This window comes from Bufo bufo, chromosome 8 (genome assembly GCF_905171765.1).
Source record: "Bufo bufo chromosome 8, aBufBuf1.1, whole genome shotgun sequence".
NCBI classification, from domain to species: Eukaryota; Metazoa; Chordata; class Amphibia; order Anura; family Bufonidae; genus Bufo; species Bufo bufo.
Genome location: NC_053396.1, coordinates 11,595,109 through 11,607,976, shown reverse-complemented (window position 1 = coordinate 11,607,976; position 12,868 = coordinate 11,595,109). Strand labels below are relative to the sequence as shown.

Sequence of the window (12,868 nt, the reverse complement as noted above, 5' to 3'; positions counted from 1 at the left end):
CCTTCTTAGGCGGAACGCTACACTCTCACTGGATCTGTTGCCGATCATGTGCATGACCCCCCTTTTTAGGCGGAATACTGCACTCTCACCGGATACGGTACTGGCTATGTGCACGACCCCCTTCCATAGGCGGAACGCTGCACTCTCTCTGATGTGCTATGATGTACTTATGTACTATGTTGCTATGCTGCACTCTCACTGGTTTCGCTGCTGGCCATAGGCAGCATACATACATACATCCCTCCGTCTGTGGTTGTTTTCTCGCAGGTACGTTGCTGGCCATGTGCATGTACCCCATACATGGCGGGGTGCTTGCACTCTCGCTGGATCCGCTGTCGGCCATATGCATGACCCCTCTTCCGTGGGCTGTGTACGCACTCTCGCTGGATTCGCTGCCTGCCATGGGCATGCCTTCCTTCCTTCCTCAGGTGACATACACACATTCTCACTGACTGTGTTTGTCTCTCACCAGTACGATGCTGGCCATGTGTATGACTCCCATACATGGCGGGGTGCTCGCACTCTCCCTGGATGAGATGCTGGCCATGTGCATTACCCCCCTTTTTTTCTGAGCGGCATGCTACACTCTCACCGGATACCTTGCTGGCCATGAGCATTGCCCTCTAACATGGGTGGAACGCTTGCACTCCCATTGGATACGGTGCTGGCCTTGGGCGTGGCCACCCCTCATTCCATGGGCAGAATTTGGCACGCTCATGAGATTCACAGCTGTCCTTGATGGCTGTGCTGGACTTGTACATATCCCCCTTCATTGGCAGAGTAGTTGCACTCTCGCTGAGTTCAGTGTTGGGTGTATTATTGCACACTCACTGAATGCTAGGATAACCCTGTGCATGTTCCCCTTTCACTAGGTGGACCTCCTGCGTTCCTGCTGGATTATAGGGTATGTCCTGCTTCTCTGAAGTAGGTACGGCTTTAAGCATCACTCCCCTTTGGGACCGGCCTTTGCACTCTTGCCGACTGCAGTTTGCCTGATACAATTCCCCCCTTTCGGGGCGGACTGCTTGCGTTCCATCGCATGCTATACTAGGCTTGTGCATAACTCCCTTTCAGGTTGCACTTTGCAATTCCGTACATGCTGTGGCACTCTGTGGCGAGCCCCCTTTTTCGCTGAATTAACCTTTTTGCAGTGAGCGGACGTTCTTGTGCGTTGTTTGGGCCGTGTATGCCTTCTCCTCCTGTAGGTGGGTTGGCCTTCTCACTGCTTACGGGCTGCTCGTACGTATGCCTCATCTACTTCCTGCGGCATACTTTTGTTTTCTTGGAAAACGATGCTTGCCGCAAACCTTGCACTCGTCTCTAAGGAGTTCATTCTGTCCACCTGACCCGGACGGGCTCTACTTGCTCTCTGCTGCACGGAGCTGTGTGGTACTCATTCATTTAGTTGGCCCTTCATCCCAGGGAGTGTTCATGGGTCCTAGATGCGTGCCCATTCGTCCTTCCGCGGTATTGCTTCCCTGCGCTAGTGGTCACATGGTCGAGAGTGCGGTTGTCTGGAGCGCCCCTCGGATTCTTCGTTGGCTCTGGCAGGACTGCGGTTCCCTTGCCTGCTGCAATTTCCTCCTCTTCGGATGTAGTGTGGTATGAGTCCTTCCTCTTGGCGCCTCTACGCTTCAGTCTGATCTGCTACCAGGTGCGGGCCGCTTTCTCGGGAAGGTCACCCAAATTCTCTTGGGTGCTCGATTACCCAGGTCCGGAGGACCTCCGCCTTGGGTTCTTCAGGGTATTCGCCTTTTGCGAGGCGGTGAACCGGGCATCTCACAGTGTAGCAGGGTTCTGCTTTTGAGCTGTCCTATGGCTTCCCTGTTGCCACTCCTCCGTTCGGTTGGAGGGTGTTACGCCGGCCTCTGTCTCGACTACCTTATCTCGCCGGCTCTGTTTGGCTCCCGCTCGGTACAGATCACTCCGATGTGGCTTCTGTCCCGCCAGACTTCAGAGGTTGTTCCTTCACTGTCCTCCCCTCTGGGGAGAGCATGGTTGTTCATGTGGATGGTTCCGGTGTTCCTTTTGGCCTCGTACTGTCTCCCTTGTTCACACTGACTGTATTAGCTGTGCCTATTTACCGAGTCTACCGCGTTCTGTCTTCCCGCTGAGTGCAGATTGCGTGGTCCATTCTAAGACAATGGTCCTGCTGTAGACTTACCTTCTCGGTAACTTGGGGAGGACTACCTTTCGGTCCAGATTGTCCTTTGATCTCCTACACCGGGACTGTAGAACATGGCTACATCAGCATGAACTTTAGCCTGTCTTGTCCTGGCATCTGGCGGATGCTGGGCGGACCCTTTGGTTCCTTTCCGTCTGTCCTTCTGCTCCCCCACTTGGGTGGATACGGGACAACGTTGCTCGGGGGCCGACGGGACCAGTTTTGTCGACTTCTGCCCGTGTTACTGGTCTGCGCCTGATCACATTTGGTTTTTAGCCCGCTTGCCAGGCGACTCCAGCGGGTTCGCTACTGTCCGCTCCTGGCTGTATTTCGGCCAGGATCTGTCGTAAGACTTATGATTTTTTTATCTGGGGTTCTGTGGGAAGCTGTGCATTCCCCACTCTGACTTTTTCTCTCCCCATGGTTCTGTCTTTTTTCCAGTCCGGCCTGGACCTGGGACTGGGATTCCTTTACTTGAGGTATCAAGTGTCAGCGCTGTTCTTCCTCTTCCAGCGTTCCCCGGCCCTCTGGGCCTGTCAAGACCTTCTTACTCGAAATGGCTCTTTGGTTCCTCTGTACTGTCCTTCGGTACCGCCCTGGGAACTACATACTGAGTTCTCGGCGCTCCAATCTTGTCCTTTGGAGCCGTTACAGAAGTTCTCTCTACCCCGCCTGTCCTGTACGGTTGTGTTTCCGTATCAGTCGTGTCTCTGACGGGTGCCTGAATGGCCCCTTTTTGTTCTGAGCCTTCTGTCTTTTCCCAGGACAGGGCTGTTCTACATCCCGTTCCTTCCTTCTGAAGGTGGTGTTTGCCTTTCGCTTCAACACTTCACCGATTTGGACGTTGTTTGGGCCTTGCAGTTTTTACTTGGAGATCTCCGACTCTTGTCGACGTTCGGTCTCTTGGGTTTCCTGGAGGTCCGCGCTTAGAGTTGACGGACTCCAGGGTGGTTTTCCTCCGCTTTATCAGATTGGCTATTGCTGAGGTTACCGCACCGTGGGCAGGATTCTGCCTTTGCTGTCACCGTTCATTTCACCAGAGCGGTCGGTGCCTCCTGGGCCGGAGGCATTGGGCTTCGGCCATGCATTTGAGCAATGCGGCCACAGGTCTTCCTTGCACGCTTTACAGAGTTCTACAGGGTGCATACTCTGGCTTCGGCGTATGCTGCCTTGGTCCGCCTGGGTCTGCAGGCGGCGGTTCCTTGATGCCTTCGGGTGCTTCGCCTTGGAGCTGTGGTCCCTCCCCTTTTGGACTGCTTTTGAACGTCCCAAGGTCTTCTGTGTCCCCCAAGGAAACTGGGCGAGAAAACGAGATTTTTGTATAACTTACCAGTAAAATCTCTTTCTCGCTCTTTCCTTGGGGGACACAGCACCCACCCATTCGTTGTTTTTCTCTACACGGTTTCCGAGTTTGTGTTACCCGTTGGGTAGTTGGCTTGTTGGTTCCTTGTTGGACTTTGCCTTTTCTCACTGCTTGGACACGCAACTGGCAGTCTCTCTCTCCAGGCTGAGGGTATAGCTGTGGAGGAGGGGCTTAACAGTCTTCACTTAGTGTCACGCCTCCTATGGAGATGAGCTATACCCAAGGTCTTCTGTGTCCCCCAAGGAAAGAGCGAGAAAGAGATTTTACTGGTAAGTTATACAAAAATCTCGTTTTTTTTGCGGAACCATTTAAATGAATGGTTCCGTATACGGACGGTATACGGAACGCAAAAAACCTTCGTGTGAACGAGCCCTTAGTAGCACAATTCTATAGATTTCAGTTTTTTCCTGCATTAGAGTTCCATCACACCCCGTTCAGACACAGCTCATTTCATTAAAAATGCAGGTCCACAAGTCAAAGCAGCATAATATAGTGAGTCAAATGATTGATGCATCTGAGGAGGAGAAGAGAAAACTTGGCATTCTCTGTGCTGTGAGAATATATGCCGGGATTTATTCTTATGAAAGGATGTAAATAAAGAATTGAAGGTATCGTTTGAACCAAAGGAACTTTGAGTAGCAGTCATTTGACTCACCATATTATGCTGCTTTGACTTGTGGACCTACATTTTTTAATTAAAAAAGGCTTTTAAATAGGACACCATAAAACTGGTGACAAATTCCCTTTAAAGCGGTTAAAATTGTTGGAGTATCCATAGGAGCGGACAACAGTATAAGATTATATGGGGTCCCACTCCCTGCCCTCTCGCCCATAAGCTGTTGAATGGGGCTGTGCCCCTTTCATTGTTTATCGGGCATATCAACTACTTCAAGTAGCAGTTCACCTTCACATGAAAATGGATCCTCTCAGTGCACAAAAGGCCTGGAGAAAATTGGCTAAAGTCCAATGTGAAAAAGGTCCAGCAGGTCAAGAAGGATCCAATAAAATATAAATATTATCCAAAGTGACTCAAGCTTGAGTCACGCTGTAGTCTTAACAGCTATGAACACTACACAGTTACTCAAGCTGGAGTTTTTAACTTTGAATAATAAAGATTGATATTTTATTGGATCCTTCTTGACGTGCTGGACCCTATTCACATTGGACTTTGGCCAGTTTTCTTCAGGTCTTATGTACACTGAGAGGATCCAATTTCATGACCTTGTTCACGTCCCAAATTAATGGAACTGATCTGCAATACCAGGCACAGCCGCCACTAAAAGTACAGAGCTGCGCCTGGTTAAGAACTGGATCCCAGCTGATCTAATATTCATGGCCCATCTTAAGGATAGGCATCAGTATCCTGAAGCCCAAAAACCCATGTAACAATTATCATTATGTGGTAATACAATGATCAGTTTCAAACAAAACAAATTTGCTCATTGGCAGGAGAAAATACAGGACTTGTTTGAAATTTTTCTCAGCTATGATTGTAGTGTTTTACAACATTTTCCACAATACTATTGAATGATATTTGCAGAGGAAACGGTGTACAGATATCTTTCAGTGTATACCCCTTTACCTTCCAGTATCCCAGTGGTACAAAATATCATAACACTAGAGATTAGAGCAAAATTTCCCTATACGCGGGACAACGATCTAGCAGATTCCTTCCCGACAATCTGCTGATCGCTGATGGAGGAGTCCGGTGAATTTACATGCAGCAATCTCCTCTAGAGTATGAGGAGGAGTGATCGCTAATGCCATCGCTCTTCCCCATACTGTCTCGTTGTTTCCCAGCAGCAGATCGTGTTTACACAGCACAATCTGCCACTGGGAAACGATGATCTTTTGTGATGCACATAAGATACAATTACCTTGTGAACAAGCATTTTGCTCGTTTATCGGGTAATTGGCGGTGCATTTACACTTAGTATTAGTAATGCTGGTTAGCGATGATCTGTTCAATTGTCGGGCCCATGTACAGGGGCCTTTTGTGATGCCAGTAATACGTTTATATTCTTCAGCAATGGTCTAATTACTTTGGAAGTGATACAATGATGTGGCTGTAATATTCAGGTTCAACATTTGTCTGACATTCCTGGTTTTGGCAGGTGTATCCCAGGATACAGTAGGATTTATGAATTGTCCCCAAATATAGCTTTAGGATTTCACAGACTGCAGGATATAACAAGCACTAAGGGCTAATAATGGTTGACACAAAGGGTTGTTTCTGATCCGATAATCAGCCTCCTGTGACCATCATGGATGGATAATAAGTGAGTGTAGGATAAGATGATATACCGAAGAGTGATTGTTTTAGCAGTGATGTAAAGACCTGTCAAGCGTGTACACTTGTGGATTTATGCAATACAAAATACATGGATATCCTCAGGAAAACCAAACAGCCTTTATAAACCTGCATTTGGCCTGAGGATTCCCCATTGGACATTAATGACCTAGGAAGAGATCTTACTTCGACTGTGTATTGAGACATATCCCGTAGACCAGGTATGCTCAACCTGCGGCCCTCCAGCTGTTGTAAAACTACAACTCCCAGCATGCCCGAACAGCCTACAGATATTAGCCTACAGTAGGGCATTGTAGGAGTTGTAGTTTTACAACAGCTGGAGGGCCGCAGGTTGAGCATCCCTGCCGTAGACCCTGGCAGTCACACTACTTCTTATCTCTCACAGAAAAAGGTCACTTATGAAGTTGTAATAGGAATATGCAGCAGAATAAAACTGCTTGTCTTCATTGTGCATTTTTTTAACGGTCTGTTTCACAAGACACTTTACTCAGCATCTGCAATTATCTGGTCTAAAAATGTCATGCATATTTACTGTCAGCTTTTGGTGTTTTTACTTGTGGTGACTTTGTTAAAAAAAAAAAAAAAAACTTTCCCCAGAAAGTAATTGGGGGACATTTATCAAGACTGGCGTTCCCATACACCAGTCTTGTTTCCCGGCAGATGCCTCTTAATAAAGTAGTCGCATTTCTGGCAGTCCGTGCGGCAGAAACTGAAGTCTGTGCCAGCTAGGGGCTGACGTAGACATCAGCTATAACTCAAGCCAGTTTCTGGCGTAAGTTACAGTCAATTGGGCGGACAGCGTAAAGCCTACCCCTCACAATAAGTCATGCCCCTTTTCGTGCCACTTTAGAAAAGTGGTGAGAAGCATAAAAAGTTGCAAATTATGTCGGAAATATGACGTACACCATAATTTGTGACTTTTTTTACCCCACAATAGTGACAAACACTTCAGTAAGTGACCCTCATTGAGTTGCCCTCTTCTGCCATATTGATAACTTTTCAGTAGTATTTATTTTTGGAAAAACTAGTTGACACCCACCGTTACTAAGAGCTTCTGCTCTGGTGACCATCCACCTCTGCTGAATGACACATTGGCCTAGTAATGCACTGCAAAACTATATTACTTGTGGAATTGAGAGAAGTGCAGAAAATGGGAAAAGTGAGTTTTCAAACTTCTGGTTTGAGGTCTTTAAACAACGGAGATTTGGCCTGTTGTCTGTAAATGGGGGGGCTTTTGTCTAGGGTCTGTAAAGGGGGGGATGATCTTGAGTATGTATTTTTTTTTAGAGACTATAGGGCCTGTCGTTTTTAGAGGGTCTGTATTTTTAAGGGAGATCTGAAATTTAGGGGGGTCTGATTTGTGTTGTTTATTAGTTTAGAGCAGTGGTGACTAACCTATGGCATGGGTGCCAAAAGCGGCACTCGGAGCCCTCTCTGTAGGCACCCGCACCCTGCAAAAAATATAAGGCATACCAATATGCCTTAGACTTTTCCTGCCATTCATCAGCGCAGGGCGCGCTATGAACAGCACAGGCAGCGCATTGACTGTAGGCAGGCTATTACAGCTAAATTATAAAGTACAACAAGGAAGATATCCTATACTGGACTGTACTATTCAGGTTAAATTGCCGTGTTGGCACTTCGCGATAAATAAGTGTGTTGTACGGTTGCAGTTTGGGCACTCGGTCTTTAAAAAGTTCGTCATCGGTGGTTTAGGGGATCTTGGAGAATCTGTAGTGATTTATGGGTCTATATTTGTATTCCAAGGAGGTGCCAGGCCGGTGGTCTGTATAAAGTTGGGGCCTGGTCAGGATTCTTTATTTGTTCTGTATTCATTTTAGGGTGTGCTGTAAGGGATCATATGAACTATTTTTTATTTAAAATATGATAGTTGGTGGACGTACCCTGTAAAAATGGACGGCGCAAAAAAATAAATATATTTTCTATCCCATCTTTAAAGCGAACCTTTCACCTGCATTTCACTTAATAAACTATCAAAAGTACCTTATAGATCATCCTCATTGTGTTATCATACAGTCTTGTCACGCTTTTCTGGCATGTATATGCATGAAAAAATCGCCTTATAAAGTACTCTTCTCCAGCTCCAGAAGTCACGTTAGAAGTCAAGGGGGTAGCCCTTCCCTCACTCCAGGCTGTAACTCCCCTGCCCTAACCCCGCCTCTATGCAGTCTAATTGACACCCGGCTCAGTCACCGGGACCGCGCTTGTACAGGCGGGGCATGCGCCGTCGGACTCAAGCGCGATCCTGTAACTGAATCGCACATGCGCCGTCCCCGATGCTTGCCTGTCTTCTCTTCCTCACGCGCGCGCGCACCCTGATCTTCACGCTCCAGAGAAGACAGGCAGGCATCGGGGACGGCGCATGCGCGATTCAGTTACAGGATCGCGCTTGAGTCGGATGGCGCATGCGCCGCCTGTACAAGCGCGGTCCCGGTGACTGAGCCGGGTGTCAATTAGATTGCATAGAGGCAGGGTTAGGGCAGGGGAGTTACAGCCTGGAGTTGACTTGTGGAGCTGGAGAAGAGTACTTTATAAGGCGATTTTTTCATGCATATACATGCCAGAAAAGCGGGACAAGACTGTATGATAACACAATGAGGATGATCTATAAGGTACTTTTGATAGTTTATTAAGTGAAATGCAGGTGAAAGGTTCGCTTTAAAGTCTCCCTGGTGCCCCTTTTCACATGAATAATAGCGGGATTCATATAGAACAGAATACCCTTGTCATGCACTGCCCTCTCATTCCATGTGCTAGCCTTAGTCTTGATCTATGTGTTCATTAAAGGACTGACTGGCTCTTAAACAGCACAGAGTATTTCAGGAGATGTGTTTATTATTTCATGTGCCCAAATCAGCATTTGGTGAGCAAAATTGCATCCACTTAGTCTAATTTTCATAAAGCCTTACAAATACCTATTGTAATTTACATAAGTCACATTCTTAGAGGATACATCATAGACCTCATTCATTAAAACCCAGGCATACACATAAATATTCATATTTTTTTTATAATGAACCAAATCAGGTTTATTACGCTCTTCAGGAGTGCGGTAAGATATCAATTCCGCATTCCGCTCACTATCCAGTTGCCTAGCAACTGTTAGTTTCTGTACTGCCAAAGCTGCACCAAGTTGGTCCCTGTCCTGCTTACATGTACTGAAAGTAAGGGAATGGCAGTTCTAGCCCTTTATGCACTCGAATAAATATTTCAGTGAGAATAAATGAAATAAGCAACCTAGTTTTTTTTTTATGGTTCAATCCAGGGCTGCAGAACAGATAAGGATTGAAGGTAACACCAGTTTAATAACGAATGCTTGACTTCTCTATGTGCCCACAGGTATATGTGATGGGTCACGCACCTCCTCCTCCGATGATGATGTGCTAATGAAACCGATAGCACAGGATTTACCGGGACTACACTACAGGACTTGAACGTCAGCTCATCCAGGTACATAAAAGCAGACGGGGATCCCACAGGAGCGCTCGTCAATGTGGCAGAACGCAAATGAACCTCGAAAATACTCTGCGCAGTATTACTTAACACCGCTCGTTTTCACAAGATTTTTGCACAGCAATTAAGCCCTTCTCCTGTTAAATCTATGCACGGCAGCACTTAAAATTTTTCCCAACCAAGCACCTCCCCCCCCCCCCCCCCTTTTATACCCTTTAACTGTCAAAATCCTTTATAGTGTCCCTAAACCATTTCCCTGCCACAATCCTTCATATTCCTCCCTAATTCAAAAAATAATGCAAAATTACATAATACTAATTGTGCTGGAATGCCGCACAGAATCATTTACACACTTTCTTGTTTCCTTTCAAGTTAAAAATTTAATTCAGTCATTTTTTTTGCTTATATCGTTTTCTTTAAATAATTGATTTAGGTTCCATAGGTTTTGTAATAAGCTTTTATAGAAATCCTTTAACAGAATAAGATCTCAGGCCTTTCATTTACTGGTAATTTTCTTATTTTAAGAGAGGATCTTTCATGTTTTTTTTTTAAATTCTAGATAAATACCTTTACTTGCGGGGTAAACCACCTGATGCTACCACCCTGCCGTTTTTTTTTTTAAATATCGCTCGTATGCCCCGCTGTGCCCCCCTGTAGTTTTCCCACTCAGTATGTTAATACTGAGCATTGGTACAGGGAGGAGGAGACGCCAGGGTTTCTCAATGGGCGTCTCCTTCTCCCTGGCTATGCCGCAATAAAATCACAGTGGAGAGCATCACAGCAAGGGAGAAGATGAGATTTCTTTTTTTTAACCCTGGCTGTGACGCTCTCCGCTGTGATTTTATCGCGGCACAGTGAGGGAGAAGGAGACGACCCTTGAAAAACCCTGGCGTCTCCTCCTCCCTGTACAGATGCTTAGTATTAACATACTGAGCGGGAAAACTACAGGTGGGCACAGCGAGGCGTAGGTGCGATATAAAAAAAAAAAAAACAGGCAGGGTGGCAGCATCAGCCTCAAGTAAAGGTATTTATCTAGAATAAAAAAAATATATATGAAAGATCCTCTTTAAGCTTTCACTTGTCTATATACTATCACTGCACTTTAAGAAACTTAGAAATTTATTTTTTTGCTATTTAAAGGGTTATCCAGTTCTGTACAAATGATGGCCTATCATTAGGGTGGGCCTTCAGTATTAGATCAGTGATCACGACACTTCTGCTGATCAGCTGCTTAAAGGGGCTGCAGTGCTCCAGAGAGCAATATGTCTTCTTTATGGTTCACCCGGCACAACTCTGTACGTTTAGTGGAAGCCGTCCCTGGTATTGCAGCTCAGTCACATTCACTTGAATGAGACGAAGCTGTAGTAAACCGTACAACCTGATACAGCCTCTACTAGAAATATAGAGCTCGTCTGGTAATCTGTGTAATCTGTGAAGGGGATGTGAGAGTCAAACCCTACTGAACTAATATTGATGGGACTATCAGATAATCCCTGTAACAGTCAATAAAAATTATACCTGAAGTTAATGACACTGTTAATGTTAGTAATAGCAGAGTCACTGCACAGGGCAATATATAAAGAAGTGGGGTGCTGGGTCAGACCACCGTTTTCGGACAGGAAGGAGGCCCTGTGACTTGGCCTGTCTACCTTTTCCGCTTATGTAGCAGCCTCATGTCTGTTCACGCTCCCAATAGGAAACAGCTCAAAACGCCCATAGCAGCCACAGTGGTTGTCTCTGTGATATCTATGAAACATCTGCTTTAAATACACTAAATAGAAATGTAATGCTGAAATTATATTTACTAAATGGACAGGCCATCGTTACATTGCCACAATTACTTATATAGTGTACTTTAATACATTTCCACCATTCAGAATTATCTAATTTTATTATCAATAATATTAATAAGACTAGATGATTTATCATGATACAAGGTACATTGTTTCTTTACATTTCCCTCAATTTCAATTCAGTAATAATAAAAGAGGAGGGTGCCCCTGCAGGATGTCAGTGGGTACTGCAGGGCACTTGTAACTAAAAGGCCAAACCATTCCTTTGCATCATAATACCTTTACTACATGGGTCAGTAACCAATTGCTCCATTGCCTGGGACACAAATACTCTCAGCTTTGCTGGGATTTGCAGTGCCTCAACTGATGAAGGCTCACAGGCGACCACTTTACACCCTTAGTATTGTACTAATACCATTTCAATGACGTTCCCTGACTCTCCCTTACCTTCATTCCAGGTTATATAATTTACTCATCGGTTCTTGTTCCAATTATGTATTCTCTAGCCTCTTACACAATGGACGCCTGGTATAGTAGATGACAATTAATATAAAATAAACATAATAGAGTGGCTTTTTGTATTGGAAATGATCTCCCAATGATAAATGACGAATAAACATACTTTCTTCTCTTGTTTCTTTTGTTATGTGATGCAACAATGTAGTGAGTAAGGCAGTTAATACAGTATAATTGCAATGGAGATTGCAGACACCCCTGTGTCCAGGTGCTTATCGCGTCCCTTTCACGTAAGTGGGCAAGAATACTACGTTAAAAATGGCATGTGATGTTTGGAAGGTGGTCAAGGAGCTTCAAGTTAAAGGATTGGTTTGACTTTGCAATGGCATCTCAGGTCCTTGCCTCATAATTGCCAGTGTCACCTTAATTTAAAGTGTCGTTGCTTTTAGGCATACCATCCCTTTAAGAAACATGTCACAACTGTAGTCTGATAAATAACTATGCCGATGTGGGATTCGGATATATGAGTTCTGAGTACAGCCATTAAATTGGCAGAGAAAGCCATCTAACCAGTACATTTTGCACATTTAAATGACGTTTCCATCTCATTTGTGCGCCTTTTTATGTCTCAGTGGTAAAATCAGGTGTGAACATTTCCAGGCTAATGACTTATTAATGGGCATTCTTATTAGCTATGATTTAGATGAATGAGCCAGGCCTGCAATATTCCTGAATGATTTAAATGCATAAAAACATTTTTATTGCACAGTGACATTTGCCTAAAACGACTCAAATGCAGATCTCCCATCAGCCTCATAAACAAGAGGCTGAAAGAAATGCTGTATTGAAAAGGTTTACCCAAAGGAGCCCATAGCAAGTACCCCACCCCCCAATCATTGACACCATCCATCCTTCTCCTACAAGGAATGGGAGGAAAGACCCTTGAAGATGGGGCCCTGCAAAGGTGGATATTGCTTATGGAAAAGCTGTGTGGCCCTTTAACATTTGTAGGTACGTGTGCCCTCGGCTGGAGACCCAGTTAAAATCCCCAATAATAAACATATATATTAAACAAGCAGCATGATCCCCCTATTATAGTCCAATAATCATCCATTTATTGTTTGACCTACATAAATTATATTTTCTGAACTTTTGCTATCCTAGCAAAATACCCGTGCAGAGTTCAAACAATTAATAATCTCGACTTCCATCTGGCACAGAGTATCGTAGAAGCTTGAGTCACCAGGTTTTAAAAGGCTTTTGCAATAACATAGTAACTTATACCCTACACAGTGACATCAGATGGC

General features: G+C 45.1%; 1 protein-coding gene across 1 annotated transcript in view; it reads left to right on the top strand.

Annotated features, from left to right (window-relative positions):
* LOC120977683 (metabotropic glutamate receptor 6-like) overlaps nt 1-9,854 on the top strand; it is a 47,170-nt gene extending 37,316 nt beyond the window's left edge. The window contains exon 11 of the mRNA XM_040405721.1: nt 9,199-9,854. The gene's annotated coding sequence lies outside the window, so the exon portion shown is untranslated. The remainder of the gene's footprint in view (nt 1-9,198) is intronic.
* Nucleotides 9,855-12,868: the final 3,014 nt, after the last annotated feature.